The 21,062-nt window shown below is 38.1% G+C and overlaps 1 protein-coding gene across 2 annotated transcripts in view; it reads right to left on the bottom strand.

Moving 5' to 3' along the window:
- Positions 1–14,689, bottom strand: part of dlgap4a (discs, large (Drosophila) homolog-associated protein 4a) — a 90,830-nt gene extending 76,141 nt beyond the window's left edge. For both annotated transcript variants that reach the window (XM_024293168.2, XM_024293169.2), the window contains exon 1: positions 14,253–14,689. The gene's annotated coding sequence lies outside the window, so the exon portion shown is untranslated. The remainder of the gene's footprint in view (positions 1–14,252) is intronic.
- Positions 14,690–21,062: the final 6,373 nt, after the last annotated feature.

The following is a 21,062-nucleotide window of genomic DNA, read 5'->3' as shown; positions in this document are numbered from 1 at the left end:
TTTTTGTCTTCTAATATGTACTAAAAGTGCTTTTGAAGGTTGTAATCATAAACATAGTTCTGTAGAAACACAGTTTGAAGTAACTCACAAAGCAGATCCCTGCAATGAGAGCACATGGGGTAACTTCCTCTTCCTCTGCAGTGGCTTTAATGTGGATCACATTCTCGGTGCAACACCTCATAAAACATAATTACATCCATTCGACGCACGCGTTTCCTTCTGTCGAATGCTGACATCGAGCTTTCCTCACATCTGAGTCATCCTTTGGACGAGACGCAGCCCCCGTCAGTTATCCAGGGACGATGCAGAAGGCAGGCAGCTCGGCTAACCGTAGTGGTCGGTTCAGCTGAAGGAGAGGCACTGACATCCATACTAATGAGACTACGCGGCGCAGTGACCAGGCGTATGCAGGGGAATCGAGCAGAAACAATCACCCAGCATCCACTCTACATATTGCTGCAGGAACCCTCCCTCCACACTCCTTTTCTCTCTATCTCTCCACCCTTTCCATCTCAATCTTTACCACCTTGAAAACATTCAGACAAACCTAAAGCACAGTAAGCATTTAAATTAGCTCTGAGGAAAGACCACACAGAGATTTAGAACACGGCAGCTGCAAACACTGCCTGCCTGCAGCATCAGACAGAGCTTTAAGTCTGTTGTAACAGCCTCCTGCAAATCAAATTATTAATATCAATTCAATAAAAAAAAGAAAAATACATTTTTGATTTTTTTTATAATTTCCAGTTAAAATAATAAAACTTAAAACAGAGACTTTTCTCCTTCAGAATCTACTGGAATTTGGTTGAAAAGTTACCGTAAATCAAAGAACATAAACACTGGAGCTCCAGTATTAAAGAGTTAAATGCATTGTTTTTATTACTGAAACTGTTTTTGTGACAATGACACAGCATTTCTGTCTCTTTTTTAATTATAAACCTACGGGAGAATGGGAAGAGGTTCAACTCGGGACACAGTATGTCAAAGATGCTTCGGCATGTCAATGGCAGAGGCCAGGAATTGAATCACCGACCTTCCGACAGGCAGACAGTTGCTCCTCCTGAATCACAGTGAGAGCGAGAGCTCGCCATCTGATGATGGGCAGATGTTCTCCATGCAGGTGGCAGATCTCAGGGTAATATTAGCTCAGTCATTAACCATCAGCTAATGTTTGCCTCCGTGCGTCTGACAGTGACAAGCGGGCGGCAAAAGGCAACTTCCACGGGACCGCGGGTCCACCGGGACGAGCTGAAATTGCGAAATATCTCCGCGTGATCCAGGCTTTGCCCTCCAGCCTCTTGTAAAGCCTCGGGAAGCGTGTTGCTGCCCCCACACATGCAAGTCTACAGGAGCTGCTACCTCTCTGCTCTGAATTATGTAACAGTGATGTTTACAATGGCTGCAGGAACACAGACAGGGATGCATAACCTCAATAGCAAAAAAAAGAAAAAGAAAAGTTGGATTCTTCTTCTATTTTACGGTTTGATCACAAAGATTTAAATGATTATGGAACAGGTCTGAATTTGTAAAGCACAAACACAAGACGGTGAAGGAATTGTTAGAGTCAACTGTGCTTTAGGGCTGCCATCGACTATTTTAATCGACTATTAAAATAGTTGACAACTAATTTAATAGTCGATTAGTCGTTACTTTATATTATATGGAGTCAGAGTGTTGTAAAGTTGAAAATTATAATGGCATTATGCTAGCTTTTTGGACTATTTTGGAGTTTAGTTAATATTTCAGCTACATGCTAGCTATTCTGACTAATTTGTTTTTTTTAGGCTGTTTTGAAGTTTAGCTAATGTTTCACCTGCAGCTATTTTGGCTAATTTAGGATTTTCTCGTTTTTTTAGGCTAATTTGGAGTTCAGCTAATCTTTCAGCCACAGGCTAGCTTTTTTTTGCTAACTTAGTATTTTTTTAGACTGTTTTGAAGTTTAGTTAATGTTTCAGCTGCATGCTAGCTATTTTTGCAAATTTAGGGTTTTCTCATTTTTTTAGGTTAATCTGGAGTTCAGCAAATATTTCAGTTACATGCTAGCTATTTTGGCTAATTTAAGATTTTCACAGTTTTTTAGGCTAATTTAGAGTTCAGCTAATCTTTCAGCTACAGGCTAGCTTTTTTGCTAATTTAGAATCTTCTCAGTTTTTGAGGCTACTCTAGAGTTTAGCTAATATTTCAGCTGCATGCTAGGTACTTTGGCTAATTTAGGGTTTTCTCAGTTTTTTGGGTAATTTGAAGTGTAGCTAATGTTTAAACCGAATAATAGCTATTTTGGCTAATTTTGGATTCTTTCAGTTTTTTTAGGCTAATCTGGCATTTGACCAATATTTTAGCTGGCTTTCAGCTTTAGTGATTTTAGCCATCAGTTTCAGAATCTTCAGCTATCCCCACTAGCATCCTCAGGGGCCAAATTCGGCTTACAACATTCATACTGGCATTATCACATGTAATATTATAGATAGTTTTTAGTTATCTTAAAGCTAATGATGGTTAAGACGTGTGTTTTGCATCCAGTTTGCGCATGACCCGATTAGTCAACTAATTGGAAAAAAAAATCAACTATTAAAATAATTGTTTGCGGCAGCACTACTGTGCTTCTGTATTACATCACACGGCACATCTCAGTCTAGATTAACTCATTTGTTTTACTAATAGATCTTCATTTTTGTCCCTAGCTCTTCTTTTCCAGCTTTTATGTTATTAAACTCACACTGCAAATGATCATGCCGGGGTTTTTTTTCTTGTTATGACAAGCTTTCCTCCCTAAATGCACATTCCCAATTATTCATGCGGCTTTAAGTGCTACTTAAACACAACAAGCTCCACTTTATGGTCAGGAATAAATAATATATAGGCAGCGAGCTGAAATGTAGAAATGAGGGCAGCTGTCACAAACGCCGCATAAATTGAACAGTGCAAACATTGTCATGCAAATCTTCTGTGCTGCAAGTAATAAGATAAAAAAAGGAGAGCAATTGAGATTGCTCAACCTCTCTTTAGTTGGATTCACGCATCAGAGATTAACAAAGTAGTTGGCCAGAGAGTGAAAGACCTTCAGGCAGAGCGAACGTGTTACAGGCTTGGTGCTGAAAGTCGGAAGTTGTTATATAAAAGAACGGTAATGAAAGAACAACATCCACACTAACGCGCAGTGACAAAAGAACTGTAATTGGTAGCATAAAGATACACATTTGTCTTTCTCCTTTTTAAATTGACTGTAAGTTAGTGTTTCATTAATGCCTGGCTTTAAGAGTCTAGAGGGAGAGATACTGGAAAGATAAACAAGCTCCAAACTGCCTTAAAGCTAAAATAGACACGATCACTCCCATTGACCTGAAATGGTTTCTATGTTTTACATTGTTTATCTTTTCATTCTAATTGGTGCAGCATCGAATTTTGTCATTTCTTTTATTTTGTTATGTCGATTTTATTGTTTTGACTAATGTTTTAATCTATGCAGGGCCTCCACAAATTTTAGCCACAGCATTTCCATTATTTTCTACGTTTATGTCTTTTAGTATTGCTTCTTTTATCTACTATGTCTTACAACTTCTTATGATTTAACTAATGTTTATCCACGTCTTTTTTTGTTTAGCACCTTGTGTTCAACAGCAAAGTTGATTAAAGTGCCATATAAAAAGTGATTAATAAAATCAATCCAGAACATCTTTAGCCAAACATTCAACCAGTGTGACTCAGAGATAAATACTTGGTACTGAATAGAGCAGGTGAAGTTTTCCAGATTCCTAGTATAATCAAATCTTAAATTAAAAATGTATACAAACAAGAATTGATGTTAAATCCATTCACATTTTAGTTTCATTCAGTACACTGTTGTTATCCTACATAAAAACAGAACATTATTTGAACATTATACCATACTGTATGGTCACATGTCTGTAACATTCAAAGTAAGGCGATAAATTGATAACGATATATATCGCAGTAGAACTTTTTCCCGATAGAGAAATGAGTCTATCGCAATAGACTTTTATTTTGAAGGGTCAGAAATTGAAACTCACTTGTTGCAGAATTTTCTCCTTTTTGGTGAGCAAAAGTTAGAGAGTTAGTCACCATGAATCGAGTAAATGTTTACATTACACTATTTATGCTTATTTTGGCACTTCTTTTGGACCTCTCCACTTCCTTCATCTGTGCGCAGGGTACACAAACGCTCACGAGTCATCATTTCCGCCAATCTTCTCTCGGTAACGTTTCGTTTCGGTTGATAAAGCCGGAGAACATCTGGTGTTTCAGTCAGAAATGGAAGACAAATCCGCTGGACTTATAGCAGCAACCAAAAGTTTAATAAAAAGTGTTGATTTGGTGAAGCGATGTAGGATTAGCATGATGCTAATGCTAAACAGCTGTTTTGTGTGCCTCCAGATGTAAACATGGACCAGTTTATAGTTGGACAGTATTTTCACTTTTAAGACGTGGCGGATAAATACAAAAAATAAATTTATAAGACATTCATATACAAACATTTTAATATAATGACAGAATTAAATCCACTGTGTATAGCAGCAGGTGTTAGATGAAAACTACAACCTGTGTGAGATATTGTGATATACGCCCCACCTCTTTCCCACTCCAAATATGATATGTAACAACAATAGTCCAAATCTTTGTGTTTTCAGGCAGTTTTTTTGTCATGATTTAACATGAAATGTTAACATTCGAAGGCAGAATAAGGAAATATCTAGAAAATATCTCAATGTTTTTCTAAGCGTGTTTGAATTTGAGTTTCCAGTTCGATGACAACAAACATTTTCATACCATTTATATTTAGTTGTGATCGCCTGATATGAAAAAAATGATATCGAGATATAAAAAATTCCATATCGCCCAACCTTAATTCAAAGTGTTTCCACACATTGGACTGGATTGATCCATTTTTGATCCCATCACGTGTGTTATCCTCCGAGATGCACTTAGTCACTTTTACGTTATAAAATAAACCTATCGTATCTCGACCTAAATAGTATTTCCCAACATCACTTATCGATTGAGCTCATTTTGATAGTTTTTTAATGGTTGAGGCTGATTCAGTGTGATTAACAATTTGCTTCAGACAGATCGAGCTGGTTGGAAAAATGGATTTACTGATTAAATGTTACATCACTATCAATTTAATTATTAATTAAATTATGGCTTTTCTCTTTATTTATCAGATAAAAAACACCAAAACAGTTATTTCTAGGATAATAAAAATGTAAAGGCATCAACGACTTGCATTCGGAGTTTAATAGCATTTTCTTCCTGGTGTTTGATTGTGAATTGATTTACAGATGACACAACATTACCACATCTTACTTTTTAAGTCATGCTATCCCCTGGAGTTTTATAACTTCTACATTGTGTAAATGTTTGGCAGTGACTCATTCTCCAGGCTTTTTATAGCAGGCACAAACAGGATTACTCCAAAGCCAGGACGGGTGAGATCTTCCAGTCTCCAGCTTCATTTGTGCAGCAGAGCAGAAAAGGCCACAATTTTCCTTCAAGAAATTCTTTTGAAGCAATTTGTCTGTCACATATAACAGAGTAAAACGTATGTCTGAGGTGACTAACAAGACATGTCTTAAGAAAAAACTAAAAAAAAAAACTCAAGCACTTAGTTTTGGTCTCTTTGATCTGATTTTTGATTGATCGAGCTGTGCCATTCCTGGAGTATACTGCTTTGGCAGAGAAAGTTTAACACATGAATCACTAAAATGTTTCTAAAAAGGTGCAGTCACTGCTCTGTGACTACACTATGAGCAAGAAAAATGTTGGAAAAATCCAATTTTTGCTAGGTGACTGTGTAGCTCTAAGGCTCTGACAGGTAAAGCTGACAGCTGAACACTGTTTAACACTATTTTACATAAATAATAAAAGGTAATCTTACCGATTATAACGGAAAATTTTACAATTTTTATTTTATAAACGTCCTACCTAACTGTATTCGTTTTCCTCTCTTAAGATTGTTTAAAAATCAAAACACAAATTCAAGTAATCCTCAAATATGTTGAGGTTCTTTTGAAAAGATCGACCTTCCATTTGAGTCTGCCATTGTCTTTGATTATATGACTTTGTTTACATGTCTTAATATGTTCTGAAATACTTTAAATATCTTTTATTCATGTTTTGAAGCATTTAAAATAAAAGTGTAGGCTTTTATTACTACTTTATTTTTCCTCTTATTGTTGACTCAGATTACCAATCTCATTTAATTTAAGTCTTTTTTAGCACCATGTATGATGTGTTAAAGGTTTAATAACCTAAACACTTCCTTTTTCATCCTTTTTTACCTTATTTTTCAGATCAGACACGGTTATGAGGAAAAGCAACGGGGAGCAACGTTAGAAAATAATGCAACAGTAATTAAAATGATTTATACTTGTACAGCACTTTTCCACCTTCCTTGAAGATCCAAAGCGCTCTACAGTCACACATTTACACTCTCTGCACCAACCTATAACTCCCAGGATCAATGTAGTGTCCAGGGTTTGGCCCAAGAACATTTTCACCCTTCCCAATGTGGGAATCAAACCTGCAATCTGCCCTACCACTGTACCACGGCCATTTTACCTCAAAACACGCTGAAATTGTCTTACTTTTGCTCAACAAATTAAAGCAACTTTAACTGGTCAGAAAAGATCTTCTGCGTTTTATACCTGTTCTGGAAAGCTAGCATTAGCATAAATTAGAAAAATAAAAAATGTCATTACTAAGGACATGAGTTGAGTAAAGAAAATTAACTAAATATTAATAATTAACAATGCTGGCATTTTGTCTATACTCACAGTTTTCACATCTGTCATGTGAATTTTAGGGCAGTGTGTCACTCCCAAATACACAACTGATTCAATTCATTCCAAAGTGCTTGAATTTCCAATTTTTTTCATGAATCTATTTTTGGACTAAGGTCCTGCAGATTATAAGTCACAGAAGCCAGAAAAATCCGTAATAATGAAGAAAAATATCCGGAAAAAAATTTGTTTTTTTCTTATGTCTTTAACAAAATGACGTTTGCATTCTGTTTTATCAAACGCTGAAACAGATGATTTATAATTGGTAAAACGTTCATTATTTACCTTATTTTATCATTTATTTGCTTGTATACAGAAAAGCAAAATCTACTCAAGTACATGCAACCAACAGATAAACAAGCCTGTAGCAAAACTCACTATTTGATCAATAAAATCTGGACAGTGATCCTGCCTGTACACTGATCAATACCAACAAGAGTGGACACTAAAGCTTCAAATCTGTCATTTTGGGTTTTAGCAACAAATGTTTCTCAGAAATGTCGTCAAAGATGTATTTATATTTAGATTTTCTGCACTAAGGTTTAAAAAACAGCACAAAGTTTGATCAATTTCATGGCAAACAAACACAATTTTCATAAATGTTAGTAACCAAAAATAGTCACTGATGTGATTTTTTTTACTACTATCTGAATGTATTTTTTTCTGAAAGAGATTATAATGGAGTTTTCTTTTAAATACCAAATCCATCTGTAATAAACTCATACAAATTAAGATAATTACAATCAATAACTAACATATTATTTGTTATCTGGACTGGTTGTCCCTAAATATCTCTTGGAACAAAACATGAAGGTCGAATGCACTTCAGCTTTGGTTAGACCTTTTTTTCTGTTCCTACTGACACATAACAGTTCAGCAAATAGGCTTATTTATTATTAAAAAAAACGAAGCGGTTCGTTTTGGTCAGAGGTCGTCATTATCTCTATTGACTCTCCAACCCTGACGATAAAGGTTTGTGTGCATGACGGGGTCAGATGCTGAAAATGATCTGTCGGTGAGATGAGTGTGAAGTGGAGATGGCATTATAGCACAGTTTGCATGGGATAGTAAGTATGGTAGTCAGGGCTGTGACACAGACACACACGTGGGGCCAGGTCTTAGTTTCAGTGAATGGACTCGAACACGATTCCTGGTGGGAATCCTCCAAAGACTCACCGTTAGATCCCATGCTCACTCTCTTCCGCTGAAACTACAGATGAATGTTTTAGTTTAAAAGGTTAATGATGCCATTATCAATTTAGCCCAGCAATGAGGGGACAATTTATTCTGTAGCAGACATTTTGAGATGCATTTTATTTGTTCTTCGTTTGTTTGTCTGCATCCTGTTGTTGTTTACTCCCTGTTTTCCCTATTAAACATTACAAAAACAATATTTTATGTTTGCTTCGTAAGTGGACCTACAAGTTTCTTGAAACAACATTCTGCAAATGAAGCATTAAAAAAGGAACTTTGTTGCAGTATCGCTACAAATGCTCCAAAAATCCAAACTAATGTTCCACGGTTGCTGCGGAAACATGAGAACAACATAAATAAACAGCTGTTGGTGGGCTCATCGCTGCCGGAGACACATAGGACGTAATTAATCGCTGGAGAACGCAGACTCATTAATAGCTGTGTGTTGATTAATTGTCCCCGCGGAACGCTCAGCTTAACGCGCAGATTTGTGTCGGGGGAGCGATCCCGCCATGCAGCACAGCTAAAGGACTCACTGTAAGATGACACATCCAGTCAGACAGCAACACACTTACTGTAAAACACTCGCTTCTATTTCCAGCTCCAACGTGAGAAACGCATCGACAAACGCTGTGAGATGGGAAACGTTCAGAGGAGAAACTATTCGGTTTGCTGGGCTGTAATTCGTCTTTTAGTGTTGTTGCAGGTGAAGGGGAAGCGAAGGGAAAAGGTGGGGGGAGGGCTTGGGAAAGGGCTTGTTGAGCACACTGACCTGATGCTAGAAAAGGTCACTGACTCAGCAGCAGTGAAGGCAGACTTTAATCACCTGCAGCCGCTTCGCCGGGCCCGCTGCGTGAGATGGACTCAGAACCGCATTACCAAGGTCATCAAATCTCTCTCAGCTGATGACATATAGAATGTGAAGAAGCTGTCTGCTAAGAAATGAAATCACGCCATTTCAGCTCTCCATCTGAATCATTTCTCTCCTCAAAGTGAAGGAGGTGAGGAGACAATAGATGGAATGATAGAAATAGTAAGAAGACAGCAGACATAGAAGTTATAGGAAAATCTTCCATCTGTCCGGCTCAGAATTGGTTTGTAGTCGTGGGATCATTAAAAAATACTTCATTTAAGTGAAATATAATTCATTTAATATTTAATTATTAAATGACATATCTCCCTTTTGAAGCTGAGATCAAACAAATTCACAAATTAAAGTGAAGTTAGAAAACTAAGACTTATTTTGCTTTTTTAACTAAATTCACCTTGATGGATATCAGAAGAATCTTTGGTTTGTCCCATTTTAAGCAGCGTTCAGACGCATGATGAGCAGCTAGGAGGACATTCTTGAACATGCGTTTAGCCCAGATTTAGATTAATAATCGATTCATACAAATATAAAAAATTTAGCACATAAAGCTAAAGTTTGCTAGCTTGATGCTAAGATTTAATGGAATTTCCCATAGGACGGCTAATGCTAACACTCGGTCGACTTAAACACACATTGCTAACTAAATTAACATCTTTATTTACTCACAGGCATAAATTTTCTAAACTCTTCTAAGGAAATATTTTTACTTAACCATTTGTGGTCTAAAACATCTTTTTTTCAGCATACTTTCTTCTTCTTCTGGAATAAGGTGTAATGCTGTAGCGTGATCACCACCTAGTGGCCAAACTGAAACAAAGAAATATGCTAAAAATTATTTGTCGTGGAAATCAGACAGTGTTGATTGTTCTTTTTTAAAGGAAATATTTCTTACTTTTTTTTTACCAAAAAAAAGATCACCATGAATTTGATTGGCTAAAAATAACTTGTACATGAGACACAACTGCAGTGTTAACGTTGTGATCATTAGATAAAATGAACATGTTTTTTACAATGAATTCATATTAATTTTATAAGTCATACTCTTTAAAAAAAAATAGTGAAAAATAGTTCTGTTACAGTCTTGGGATGCATCACGATTCATATCTTATCATGAGCCGGGTATCGCGATACGCAGCGTATCGCCAAACTCTTAGCATTTCGAACACAGCATTACATGAGCAAATATATCCTTCCTTTGGGGTAAAACTACAATATTCTCGAAGTGCAACTCACATTTAGAAGATCACTGAACGCCAAGAACGTATCAAAGATCACACACTGAGAATTAAAAAAGCAAACAACTAGCAACAATAATTAAAACAAAAAAAAAATAGAAATAAAAACATAATCTAAAAAAAATAAAAAATAATTAAGTAATTTCTAGAAATCAAAATGAAATGCTGAAAAAATGAAATAAAGGAAGCAAAGGTAGATACTATTGGACACCTTTTCACTCACCTTTTCAACCAGAATTTATTTGGCAATTTCTCTTTAAGCTTCTGGCCACAGAAAAAGTTCTGTGATCGCTCAATCAACTCTTTAGCACAGTTTAGGCAAAAACATCCTTCTGCTTTCCGTTTTCTTCAAAACTCAAATATCTCCATCCAGTCAGCAATGTCCAATAATGTTGATTTTTTTTAACATTTTATTTTGTGTTTTGGAATTTTGCTATTTTTTTATTATTATTATTTTGTTGTTGAGCTTTTTTAATCGTTATTGCGATCTTTTATATGCTTTACTTTGACTGATATGTTCATTTGATTTGCACTTCAGGGCCACCGTAGAAAATATTGCTAGTAACTGACTCTTTTGAGCATGATGGGTTGCTTTCTATCTGCAACCAAAATGTGCAAGCATTGTTTTCAAGGCCAGTTGTTTGTTTTTTTGTTTTTTCCAGGGATGAAATGTTAAGCCACGGGGCTTCTTTAGCTCATGCCAGGGCCTCCAGCAAATAAAAACATCATGTGCATGTTAACAAGGCTAAGATTAGATTTTCATTGGGGGGGGTCTTGGAGGCTTTATGACTTAATGCCAGCTAATTGACTTGTACAGGTCTGGAGTATGCATTTCATTTTGGAATAAAAAGTATTAAAGCATGCAAGAAGGGGTGAATGCATTCACGGAAATCCATTAAATGTTCCACTTATGTAATATTTTATGTGGTTTTGATGTGTGAGAAAATTCAGTTCTCCTCGTTGATCTTCATCATTCAGGCTAGAATGACAAGTGATATGAATGAAGAGTGAAGCTGCTAAATGGCAATTACCTTCTTTTTGTCCTCTGACCTGACAAATACACAGACCTAAACTCAAGTGCTTTAGATATTCTGCCGTATTAATAATATAAGCGAGGAAAAGAAAAGGGGTTTAATGTTGTCCGTGCTCACTGAAATGCCAGTTAACCTCAATGAAGTCAATGTCTTTCCTCACTATGATGGAGATTTTGCACCCCGAAACTTCAACACAAACCGTCCAAATACAGCATTTTCACACATTTTATTTATTTTTGTTAATGCTATCTCTTATTTTGACAGTGAAACTCATCTTTTAGGCTAGCATTGCTGCTTCCAGTGGTGTTAATATGAATTAAACATGGGAAAAATAAAAATAAAAACAAAAACACAGCTTGGTTGTCTGCCTCAAACACATCACTTTTTAGTCTGGCATTAAGGCTGGTGGTTTCTAGCGTAGTTAAAAGCTAAATAATTGATTGAGTGGATAAATAAATAAAATAAAATTCCCTGAACACAAATTGAAATTAATCAGCATTCATGTGCAGAGTTAGCAGAAAGTCGGAAAATCCATAAGTGAAATTATTATTTTTTTAATCAGCAAAAGGTCTGAAAGTATTTTGATCAAAATCACATGAGTGGAGATGAAAAATGAAGATTCAAGAGCTCAGCTGTGGGAATACACAAAACTCTCCACCAAAATGGTTTGCTCTTGATAAACACATGAAGGTGTCCAATTAATTTTTCCAGCATGACTGAACAGCATTTCATAATCCCGTTCACTTCCACTACCGTCTCATTAAAATAAGTCCTCAAACGCCAAGGATCCCTGGAAGTTTCTGCCCACACTCTTGTTGGGGACAGATTGGGGCTGTTTGTACACAATGTGCTTTGCATTGTCGATGAAGAATGCATGAATGGAGCCGTCACTGGGGAGTGGATGGTAAAGCGAGTTCCAGTTCATAAAAAAAGAAGTACTTTAACTTAATGACCCTATTTTAAAGCCCCACTCCAATCATCTTGCAAAGCGTTTCCAGTTGTCTTTTATTTATGATTATGTCGATTTTAGCCAAATTTAAAAAAAAAAAACTTTCATTTACGTCATAGTTTCTGCAGAGCAGCAAGAGTTCACTCAAAATTTCCTGTGAGTTGTGGGCGTGACTTTGGCAGGGAGTAAGCCTGCACTCGTTTCCCATCATCCTTTGTTTGCTCTCCTCTCTAGTTTATAACCCCAACTGGCGAGCAATTTCTGAGCTATTTATGGGTGATTTTTATATTAAATTAAAGTTTTTTAATACTTTTAAACTACACTTTGATACTTTGTTAATAACACACTGATGAATGTTGTATTAACTCTCATGGCCAGTTGAAACCAGTTAGAGGACACTACAAGGACCTAATCAGTATTCTTTCACTAAAAAGCCATAAATTACCTTTCTGGCAGGAGCAGAGACATAAACACTGACCAATCAGGTCATAGGTTTGGCGAAGAAGACCATTTAAGGTAATAAAGATCATGGGGGTTGATCTGAAGCCAAACATGGCCCGCCTCATGGACTATGTTTGTGGAGTCCATTTTACAGGGTGTTGTCTGTCATGCTAACGATCCAGAGTACTCTGTGCAGCTCTGATGTATGAAAAAGAATAAAATCCAATTTAGTTTTTTTGGTAACTTTCTTCCAAACATGCAGGACCTCACACTATCCAGCAGTACATGTCTGAGCCAGATCCCAGCTCAGATAAGGAAGATATACATGGATGTAAAGTGGATGCATCAGAATGGAGCGGAGCAGGGGGCTAGTGGCTTCTCCATAACAACGACAAGCTTTTTCAAACAGCCTTTTAACATCTGTTCTTGATTCATAGCTATTTGAATACTCAGAAAAAACGTTTTTAATCTTAATTTACTTTATAAATGTCCTCAATCATGCGGAAAATATCACAAAAAACACCATTTTCATTGGAGTGGGTCTCCAACTTATTTGATTGATCCATAAGGACAGTTTGCATAGCAGCTGTCTAAATGTCAACTTAATGGATTCAGTGACTTTTGGTGCAGTTCTTTTCAGTTCCACAGGGTCCTGATGTCAAAAAATGTCAAAAAAGAAAAAAAAAGGGTGTTGGATAAGATTTTCTGTCTGTACTGTATTTTGTCTAATCATTCCCATTTGTATCCCTGACTAAACCAGTCTTTAAAACACTCACCACACTGGACCGGATCCAGCTGGGTTTCCTTCAGACGATGTGCGGCAGCGTCATTGCTGTTGGCAGCCTGGTAGCAGATGTGACACTGACACCATAGTGAAACGCTTCAGACCACCACAAACAGAGCTGTTTGACACCATAAACTCACAGCTATACTCCTAGCTGGCTTTGGTACATCCTCTCTGACGACTGCCCTCCTGCACCCTGCAGGATACAGCGACATCCCTGATTTGTTGTCCGTTAATCAGCCTTCCCGCCTATAAAATTGCCATTTAATTGTAGGGATCCCAGCAGGACAAGGCCAGACAAAACTGCAGATCAATCACCCTCCCATGGATGCAACCTTGTCCTCAGCTTCTCAGATGATGAGTCCTGGATTTCCAGGGAGCCAGCAGGATGCTCTTGCTCCCTCCAGAGGACTGGCGCCCTCTCAAATGTTTTAATTAAAAAAAATCTGTGAGTGATGAAACTTCAATAAGGTCTGATAGCCTCGTTGCTTTGGTTTTAGTAATAAAACAAATTTTTAAAAAAAACAGGAATATTTTCCTTTTTTAAGCATTGATGCTCAGGCATATATTTTTTTAAAAAACTGCAATCAGGAAGCATATTCTTCTATTTTTAAGCTCCATCACCCCACAAACACAAGCAGTGACGACTTTGACGCGCACAGGTCACACACACAAGGCAGAAAACATGAATTAAAGCCTGCAGGGGCCATTGTTTTTGACGGAATGTGTCTGGAAGCAGTTTTTTTTTCAGGTAGATGTAAAGTGAAGCGGAATCTGGATGTGACATAATAACTTACATATCGGAATCTGGCAGACAGAAGAACAAGTCATCGGATTGACGATGCAACAATGCAGCTGATGAATCCTGTTATTATGATTTTTTTCTATCTTGGCTCGGAGACCCCCCCTCAACACACGATTTAAGCCCAAAACGAGCGCGCGCCTACCTTTGTCATGGTTGTGAAATCAGCTGCAGATGGGTGTCGGTCACACCGGGATAGTTATCCAGCTCCTACATGCCGTAATTTCACCGTCAGCCGGCTGTTTCTCTGGTAAACAAGACGATCCTGAAATATTGATGGGAATGAAAAGTCTCCCCTCTGGTTTTCTTTTCCCTCTTCTCCCTCACGTGAAGGACACGATGTTTCTGCGTGAGGCTCGTTCGCCGGTGAGCAGCGGGCTCCTCCGCCGCGCGGTTCGGAGGCTGACGCCGGTGATGCCGCAGCGGCGTTCGCTCCGTCGAGACGCGGGATGAGAGGGGTGGGGGTGGGGGCATCCGAGGGCCCACGACGAGGCGGCCAGCTCCGCGAATGAACTCATCCGACCCAGAAGGGGGAAAAAAATAATAAATTTGTAAACGAGAAAGGAAAAAAACGGGCTTCTCACTCATGAAAAGGTGGTGGATGAATCATAATGCGCAGAGAGAAAATGCATGCCCCCCCTTTGGTAGGAGTGACGCTGATGTTGATTCAAGCATGAGAGGAGAGAGACTTTAAAAAGATGCAAATGTTTAAAAAACGCCCTTTTTACATATAACATGCAGACCATCATTTAGTCAGTCCCACTTATGGGGTGAAGGTAGAAAACCAGAGGGAATCTTGGGAGAATTTGGGGAGTCAAATCCCCCCAAGCCCCTAAAAGACATAAGAAACCATAATTTCAGTTCATTTACTTATGTCTTGTCCTTTGATCTATCCGATGTATCTTAAAAGTTTCATGTTCAATGCTTTTCCTGACTCTCTGCATTTACCGGGCTGGGAACAGGTACAAGCAGGACAGATGACTGTATATAGAGAACTGGACCGAGTGATCCTGCTTCCTCCAAGACGCCAAAATCCCATAGACTTCTACAAAATGCTTGGGATAAGCACAACCATGACCACTGACTGTATATAGAGAACAGGACTGAGTGACTCCTCCCCCCTTGCATTCCAAATAGGAAGTGCATGCTTGCTCCAAGAAGCCAAGATCCCATGAACCTCTACAACAGGCTTGGGTCAGGCACAAGCAGGATCCTTGACTGTATATAGAGAACTGGACTGAGTTATCAGATGCAAATGTTTAAAAAATGCCTTTACATTTTGTTTATTTTTAATAATATGTGGACCAACGCTTAGCCAGCCCACTATGAGGTGAAGGTTGAAAATCAGAGGAGGAAATCTTGGGAGATAGGTGTTAAATCCCTCCAAGCCATAGAAAACCATCATAATGGTCCATTTATATCTGTCTTATCCTTTGGTCTATTGGATTCAACTTTCATGTTGAATGCTCTTCTTGATACTCTGCATTTACCGGGCTTGAGTCAGGCACAAGCAGGACCATAGGCTCTATATAGAGAACTGGACTGAAGTAACCCTACCCCCCACATTCCAAATTCGAAGTACATGCTGGCTTCAAGAATCCAAAATCCCATAGACTTTTAGAAAAGACATGGAACAGGCACAAGCAAGAGCATTGACTGTATATAGAGAACTGGACTGAGTGATTCCCGCTCCCCTCACATTCCAAATAGAAAGTATATGCTGGCTCCCAGATGCCCAAATCCCATAGACTTCTATAAAAGGCTTGGGTCCGACACAAGCAGGACCATTGACTGTATGTAGAGAACTGGACTGAGTGATCCCTCCCCCCTCCCATTCCAAATAGGAAGTACATGCTGGCTCCGAGAATCCAAAATCTCGTAGACTTCTAGAAAAGGTTCGGGACAGGCACAAGCATGATCATTGAGTGTATATAGAGAACTGGACCAAGTGACCCCTCCCTTGAAAACACTAATGAAGCTTCATCTCTGAAACTCTGTTTAATCTCAGAAACTGATCATTATAAAACTGTTAATTTGCGTTTGGCATTTATTTTGACAAGTTAGAATTATATAATATACAAATAGAAAATAAGCAGATATATACTCTTGTTTTTTTTACTTAGTAACCGTATTTTACTGTGTTGAACTATAGGAGCAGAAAATGTGTGAGACCAAACATCTGTAGTTATCAAATGTGCGAAAATCAATAAATCTGCAGAACTGCTCAGTTGGTCAAACTTATGTGCCTTTTTTCCTGTCTCAGGCCAGCCTCTGGAGCCCTCATGTCAAAGGATTATGTGTTGAATTGGTCTCAAGGGTTAGAATAAAAGAAAAACTACAAAAGCCTTACGGTGACAGAGTACAAAATAAAGTTAAACTATTGAAAATCAAACATTGGTTTGAATTGTGGTTCAACAGAAATAGAAAAGGCCTGGACTAAAACAAAAACAAAAAACGTATCATTGAGCATTTGTGACAGACTATTATTTGATTTTTTAAAATAATATTCTTTATCATCAATAGCATCTGGGCCTCAAACACAGTTTCCACTTTGGCTCAAATACCAACAATGTGGGATCTGAAGGTGAGGTTTTCTATGGGTTTTGGTCCACATCATTTTGGTTTTAAAGACGATCCATTAAAAAGATAATAAACACATGAAGAAAATTAAAACGTAACATTTTTATTCAATTAGGCTTTTTTAATACTTATTTATAAAAACTCATTAATAACTATTTTCTTGAAGGCTCCACCTCCCCCTTTAACCACCAACAGAATTATATCCATTATACTTAGTTACGCTCGGTAATAAACCTAAGTGAGTTTTACTTGATTTATCTGGAGCTTCTTTACATATATGACAGTTTATGATAAAGTCATAAAGCTTAAAATAACAGCTGAACTTGTTCTGGAAGGAACTCTGAAATGTCAGCACTGGGATCATCAAAGTTAGCATTTGACTCCAGCATCCCACGATCCCCTAAAACCATAATATAATAAACAGACCTCTTACATTGCATTACCCTCGACGGCGTTAAACCACATCATCCGGAAGTGTTTCTGACAACAAGGGAAGAATCATCACGTTGCCCCGCAGTGCAAGGACTAACTTTTGAGTCACAGTGCGTAAAAGCCTCTGTAATGGAAGCTGTTTGGTTCAGTTCAAATGAACTCTGGCTTGTTTGAGTTCTCCGCTGTTCCTTTAGGCTGGTCTGAGGTCAGCCTCTTCGGCGCGTATCATCCTCAAATTTTAGTCGCATTATCTCATCGGCTTGATTGGGAAAATTGTCAAAAACCTTTCAATTTTTATAAAAATCGTTTTTATAAATACAAAACAATTCAAGAAATGAGCTTTCCTTCTGTTCATGTGAGCTGACTTTACTAGCAAAACATCAGGTTTCAATCAAACGGAACGTTTTTTTCTTGATATTAGTATTTAATGAAGTGAAAAATGGTCATTAGGGTGTTTGTATGCCCAAATGTTACAAACACATTGAGGTTTTTGCTACCAGCTACTGAGTCAAGATGACTAATCTTCAATAAGAAGTCAAGCTGACAATAAAAGACAATCTTTCCTCCACAGAGTCATGCCCACCAGCAAAGCATTAAGCATGGCTGATTGGATAAAACCATGACTAATAACTCTGCGTCTGATTCAAGCCGGATATCTGAGAGGGCCACTGAGGCAGAAAATGGTTGTGTCATAAACTGAGATCTTTTTTTGTGCGTCTCGTCCTTTTCAGAAAGATTGAGAGAAGTTATCTGACGTCCCAAAGAGTTGTGTCTCAATTAGGATGGATGATTAATTAAGCACTCTTGGACAAGATGAGGCCTCTCACATTTCGAAATTATGAAAAAGTTATGAAAACACTTTAGTTTGTGGAGCTCCTTTAAAGTCAAAATTGAAGCCAGAGTGCCTCAAACTAATTGACCAAAGGGCATTTTATCCCTTTAAGTCCCACTCCAACTATATTTTTCTTTCATGTTAAACCATTTCCTCTAATTATTATTTTAGCTAAAAATCAAAAAGCCAGTGTCGTTTTTTAAGACATATTTTCTGCAGAGCTCATTCAAAACTCCCTTTTGGGTTGTAGGTGGGACTGTTGACACGGAATTATCCTCGACTAATTTCCTTTGTTTACACTCCAATGCTAGCCGAAAAGCGCCTCACAAGCCCAAGCTAAAGTTAGCGTAGCATTGCCAAGTGCAGGCCAAAGTCTTGTTTATTCCCACCTCTTCTAAATCCTCCACTTGCAGACAAACAGATCGATACAGGTCTTCGTTTTTCTCATCTGAGCTAGCATCTGACTCAAAACTAGAAAGCTCCAATACTGCTCGCTATTTTTGTTGCACCGCTAATGCTAGCTTGGGGTTGTGAGGGGCTGTAAGCCAGTGGGAGAGAGTGTAAACAGCTGGGTGAGGGGAAGTGGGGATAAAAGTTACATCTAAACTTTTTTTTATAATTTTTGAGAGCCTCAGTAGAGGAGGCACAGAACTGTAACTTCCCATGATGGAGCCAGGGTTGAAATTCCTGTTAGAGCTTTCCAAGGATGGAAGCATCTGTTCGGTAGAGATGGATGACAGCCACAGACAAACCTGCCCACCGGATCCTCCAGAACAATGTCAACAAAGTACATGCTGAGGTGGGCCCTAAGATAGATTACACTTCTACCTCTGCCAAAAGAAGATTACCGAACTGCCAGCTGGACGGCCAGACTGACAACTGCAAGCTTGGCTCCAGGACTTTGTGTAAGAAAGAAAGCAACATCATCACCTTCACAGTCTGATCCATCGCAGCGATACACAGATCTTCACAAAGAGGGTGACGAATGTGCAATACTGAGTGTTTTTACAGAGAGATCCCGTGCAGCCTCGTTTGGAATGGCTTCCTTTGCTCCTAAACTGCAGGTTAGCAGCATTTTCCTAATAAAAGAAAATCAAAACAATAAAAAGTTTTGCATCTTATATGCAACTGTCTGTTAGCAGAAAGTTGATGCGATAATAGCAGCAGATGCTGTATAGAGTGAGGTTAGGTCAAGGAAAAACATACTAAGATCTACACAAGCTGCAGAGAGGAGAGTGCAATGTGTTGTTTTCCTTCACTGGATTCATCACCATATGGCCCTGCACCATGCACCAGGTTTGCACCGAAAGAAAAAAAACTTTTTCAGGTTAAAACAAAATCTCTTTTCTGTACTAGAAGATGGAAGGTGATGTCATTCTGCAGTCTTCAAAAACATGATGGAAAATGTCTCAAAAAATGGAAACATCAAACTGGGATCGATATGGAAAAATATGCATTTGTATTCCATGTATCAATTCATCTCTGCCTGTTCACTGTTCTTCTCTCTTCTGAACTTTTTATGAATGACAAAACGTTTAGTTTTTCTTCCCTACTTTATTCCTGCAATTTTATTCACATGTCTGACTCTATACGTTTGTTGTTGTTCCAGTTAAAGAGCTGTTTTGCTAATGTGGAGATCTAGAAACCTGTGTACGGTAATAACTTCACCTTAGTGCTCGACACTGTCAGGTTATTTCAAACGCACAGCGGCCTCCAGTGGCTGAAAGAATAATTGCACCATCATGTCACTTTGAAGTAAATTGAAAATAATTCGTTTGGATTCAAAATATGATTAATCGCTTCTGAATATTGAAGTTTTTGGTTCATTTTTTTAGATGTTTGTTCCCCAAACTAACATTTTTTTTTATTCTACTCAGATTTTTTAAGACTAGTTTGGATTATCTGATGTTGAGTTAGTCTCCTGTTCTCATGTTTTTGTTCTGAATTAAATTATTCCACCTGGTGCATTATAGCGTCCTTCTTTATTTTTTATTGTTTTTTTGTAATCTCTTGAGTGTCCTCCACTTTTGTCTTGCAGGTGCCTCGTCCACTTCATGTTGCATCACCACCTAATCCTGCTCCTCATTATCAGGCATTACTGCCTCCATTTACACACCGTGTCCTTGTCTTTCATACGTTGTCTTCTTTTTGTCTCACCTCCTTCTCCTCTTCCTGTTTTCTTTGATTATATCCCAAAACAAAATATACTTTGAAATCAGAGATGAAAACAACATTATGTATATACATTTTACATCCTGGCGAGGCACAACAAGCTGAACTCAAGAACAGTTTTTCAGCTGCAAAATGCTAAACTTGAGTTGGCAGCAAATGCCCACAAGTGCTCACAGTCCCTTTTGACCTGTTCTAACCAGGGAGCTGCAAAGGCAGCACATGCCTGCAAGGACCTCCGTCCCCTCTTGACATACTGAGTCCTAGGAGTTACAGATGGCTGGAAGGAATGACAGTCTTTTTGTGTTCACCCTGAGCATTTATGTTGCAGTGACTTGATTTTGCTCGTTGTTCACCTTGCTGAACTCTGACGAGCCGGCGGCAGAAGCAGAGAAAATATTTTCCAACATCATGTCAGACACTACGTTTAAGATGAGCAAAAGAGGGCTGGATAATAGAGAGGGTGAATTTGTGGGACACTAATTAAGAAAATAACACCAAAATAACTCATTAATCAGATTTCAAATGTTCCAATTGAACAGCTTGGACCTCAGGGAGAGGTATTGACCTTTATCCGTACCTTATATTTAAAATCTGGAGCTGGTGCAGATGGATTGGCTGCAGCTCACCTTTAGCTCAGTGGATTAAATGTCCATTTACATATTAGTTTGTCAGGGCTCACATCCCAGTGTTTTTGTGTCCTTTTGCCAAGATAAAACCTTCATTACTTTGAGTTTTAGAAACCATGGGTTGGATAAACGTGCACTAAATCCTTGATCATTAAACTTTCATTAAACTATCAATTATGAATTGAGTATTTCATGGTGTTAAGGTGGGATGCTTTTAGTCTTAAAGAAGGTAAGCTAGTAAATGAATAAATGTGGGTCTTGTGTTCACATTTTTCAGGCTCCGAGAACTTATATGACTGATGCTGGAATTTAA

The sequence above is a fragment of the Oryzias melastigma genome, linkage group LG7, assembly GCF_002922805.2.
Source record: "Oryzias melastigma strain HK-1 linkage group LG7, ASM292280v2, whole genome shotgun sequence".
In the NCBI taxonomy this organism is placed as follows: domain Eukaryota; kingdom Metazoa; phylum Chordata; class Actinopteri; order Beloniformes; family Adrianichthyidae; genus Oryzias; species Oryzias melastigma.
The sequence above is the reverse complement of the archived record's forward strand: the minus strand, read 5'-3'. Positions and strand labels throughout refer to the sequence as shown.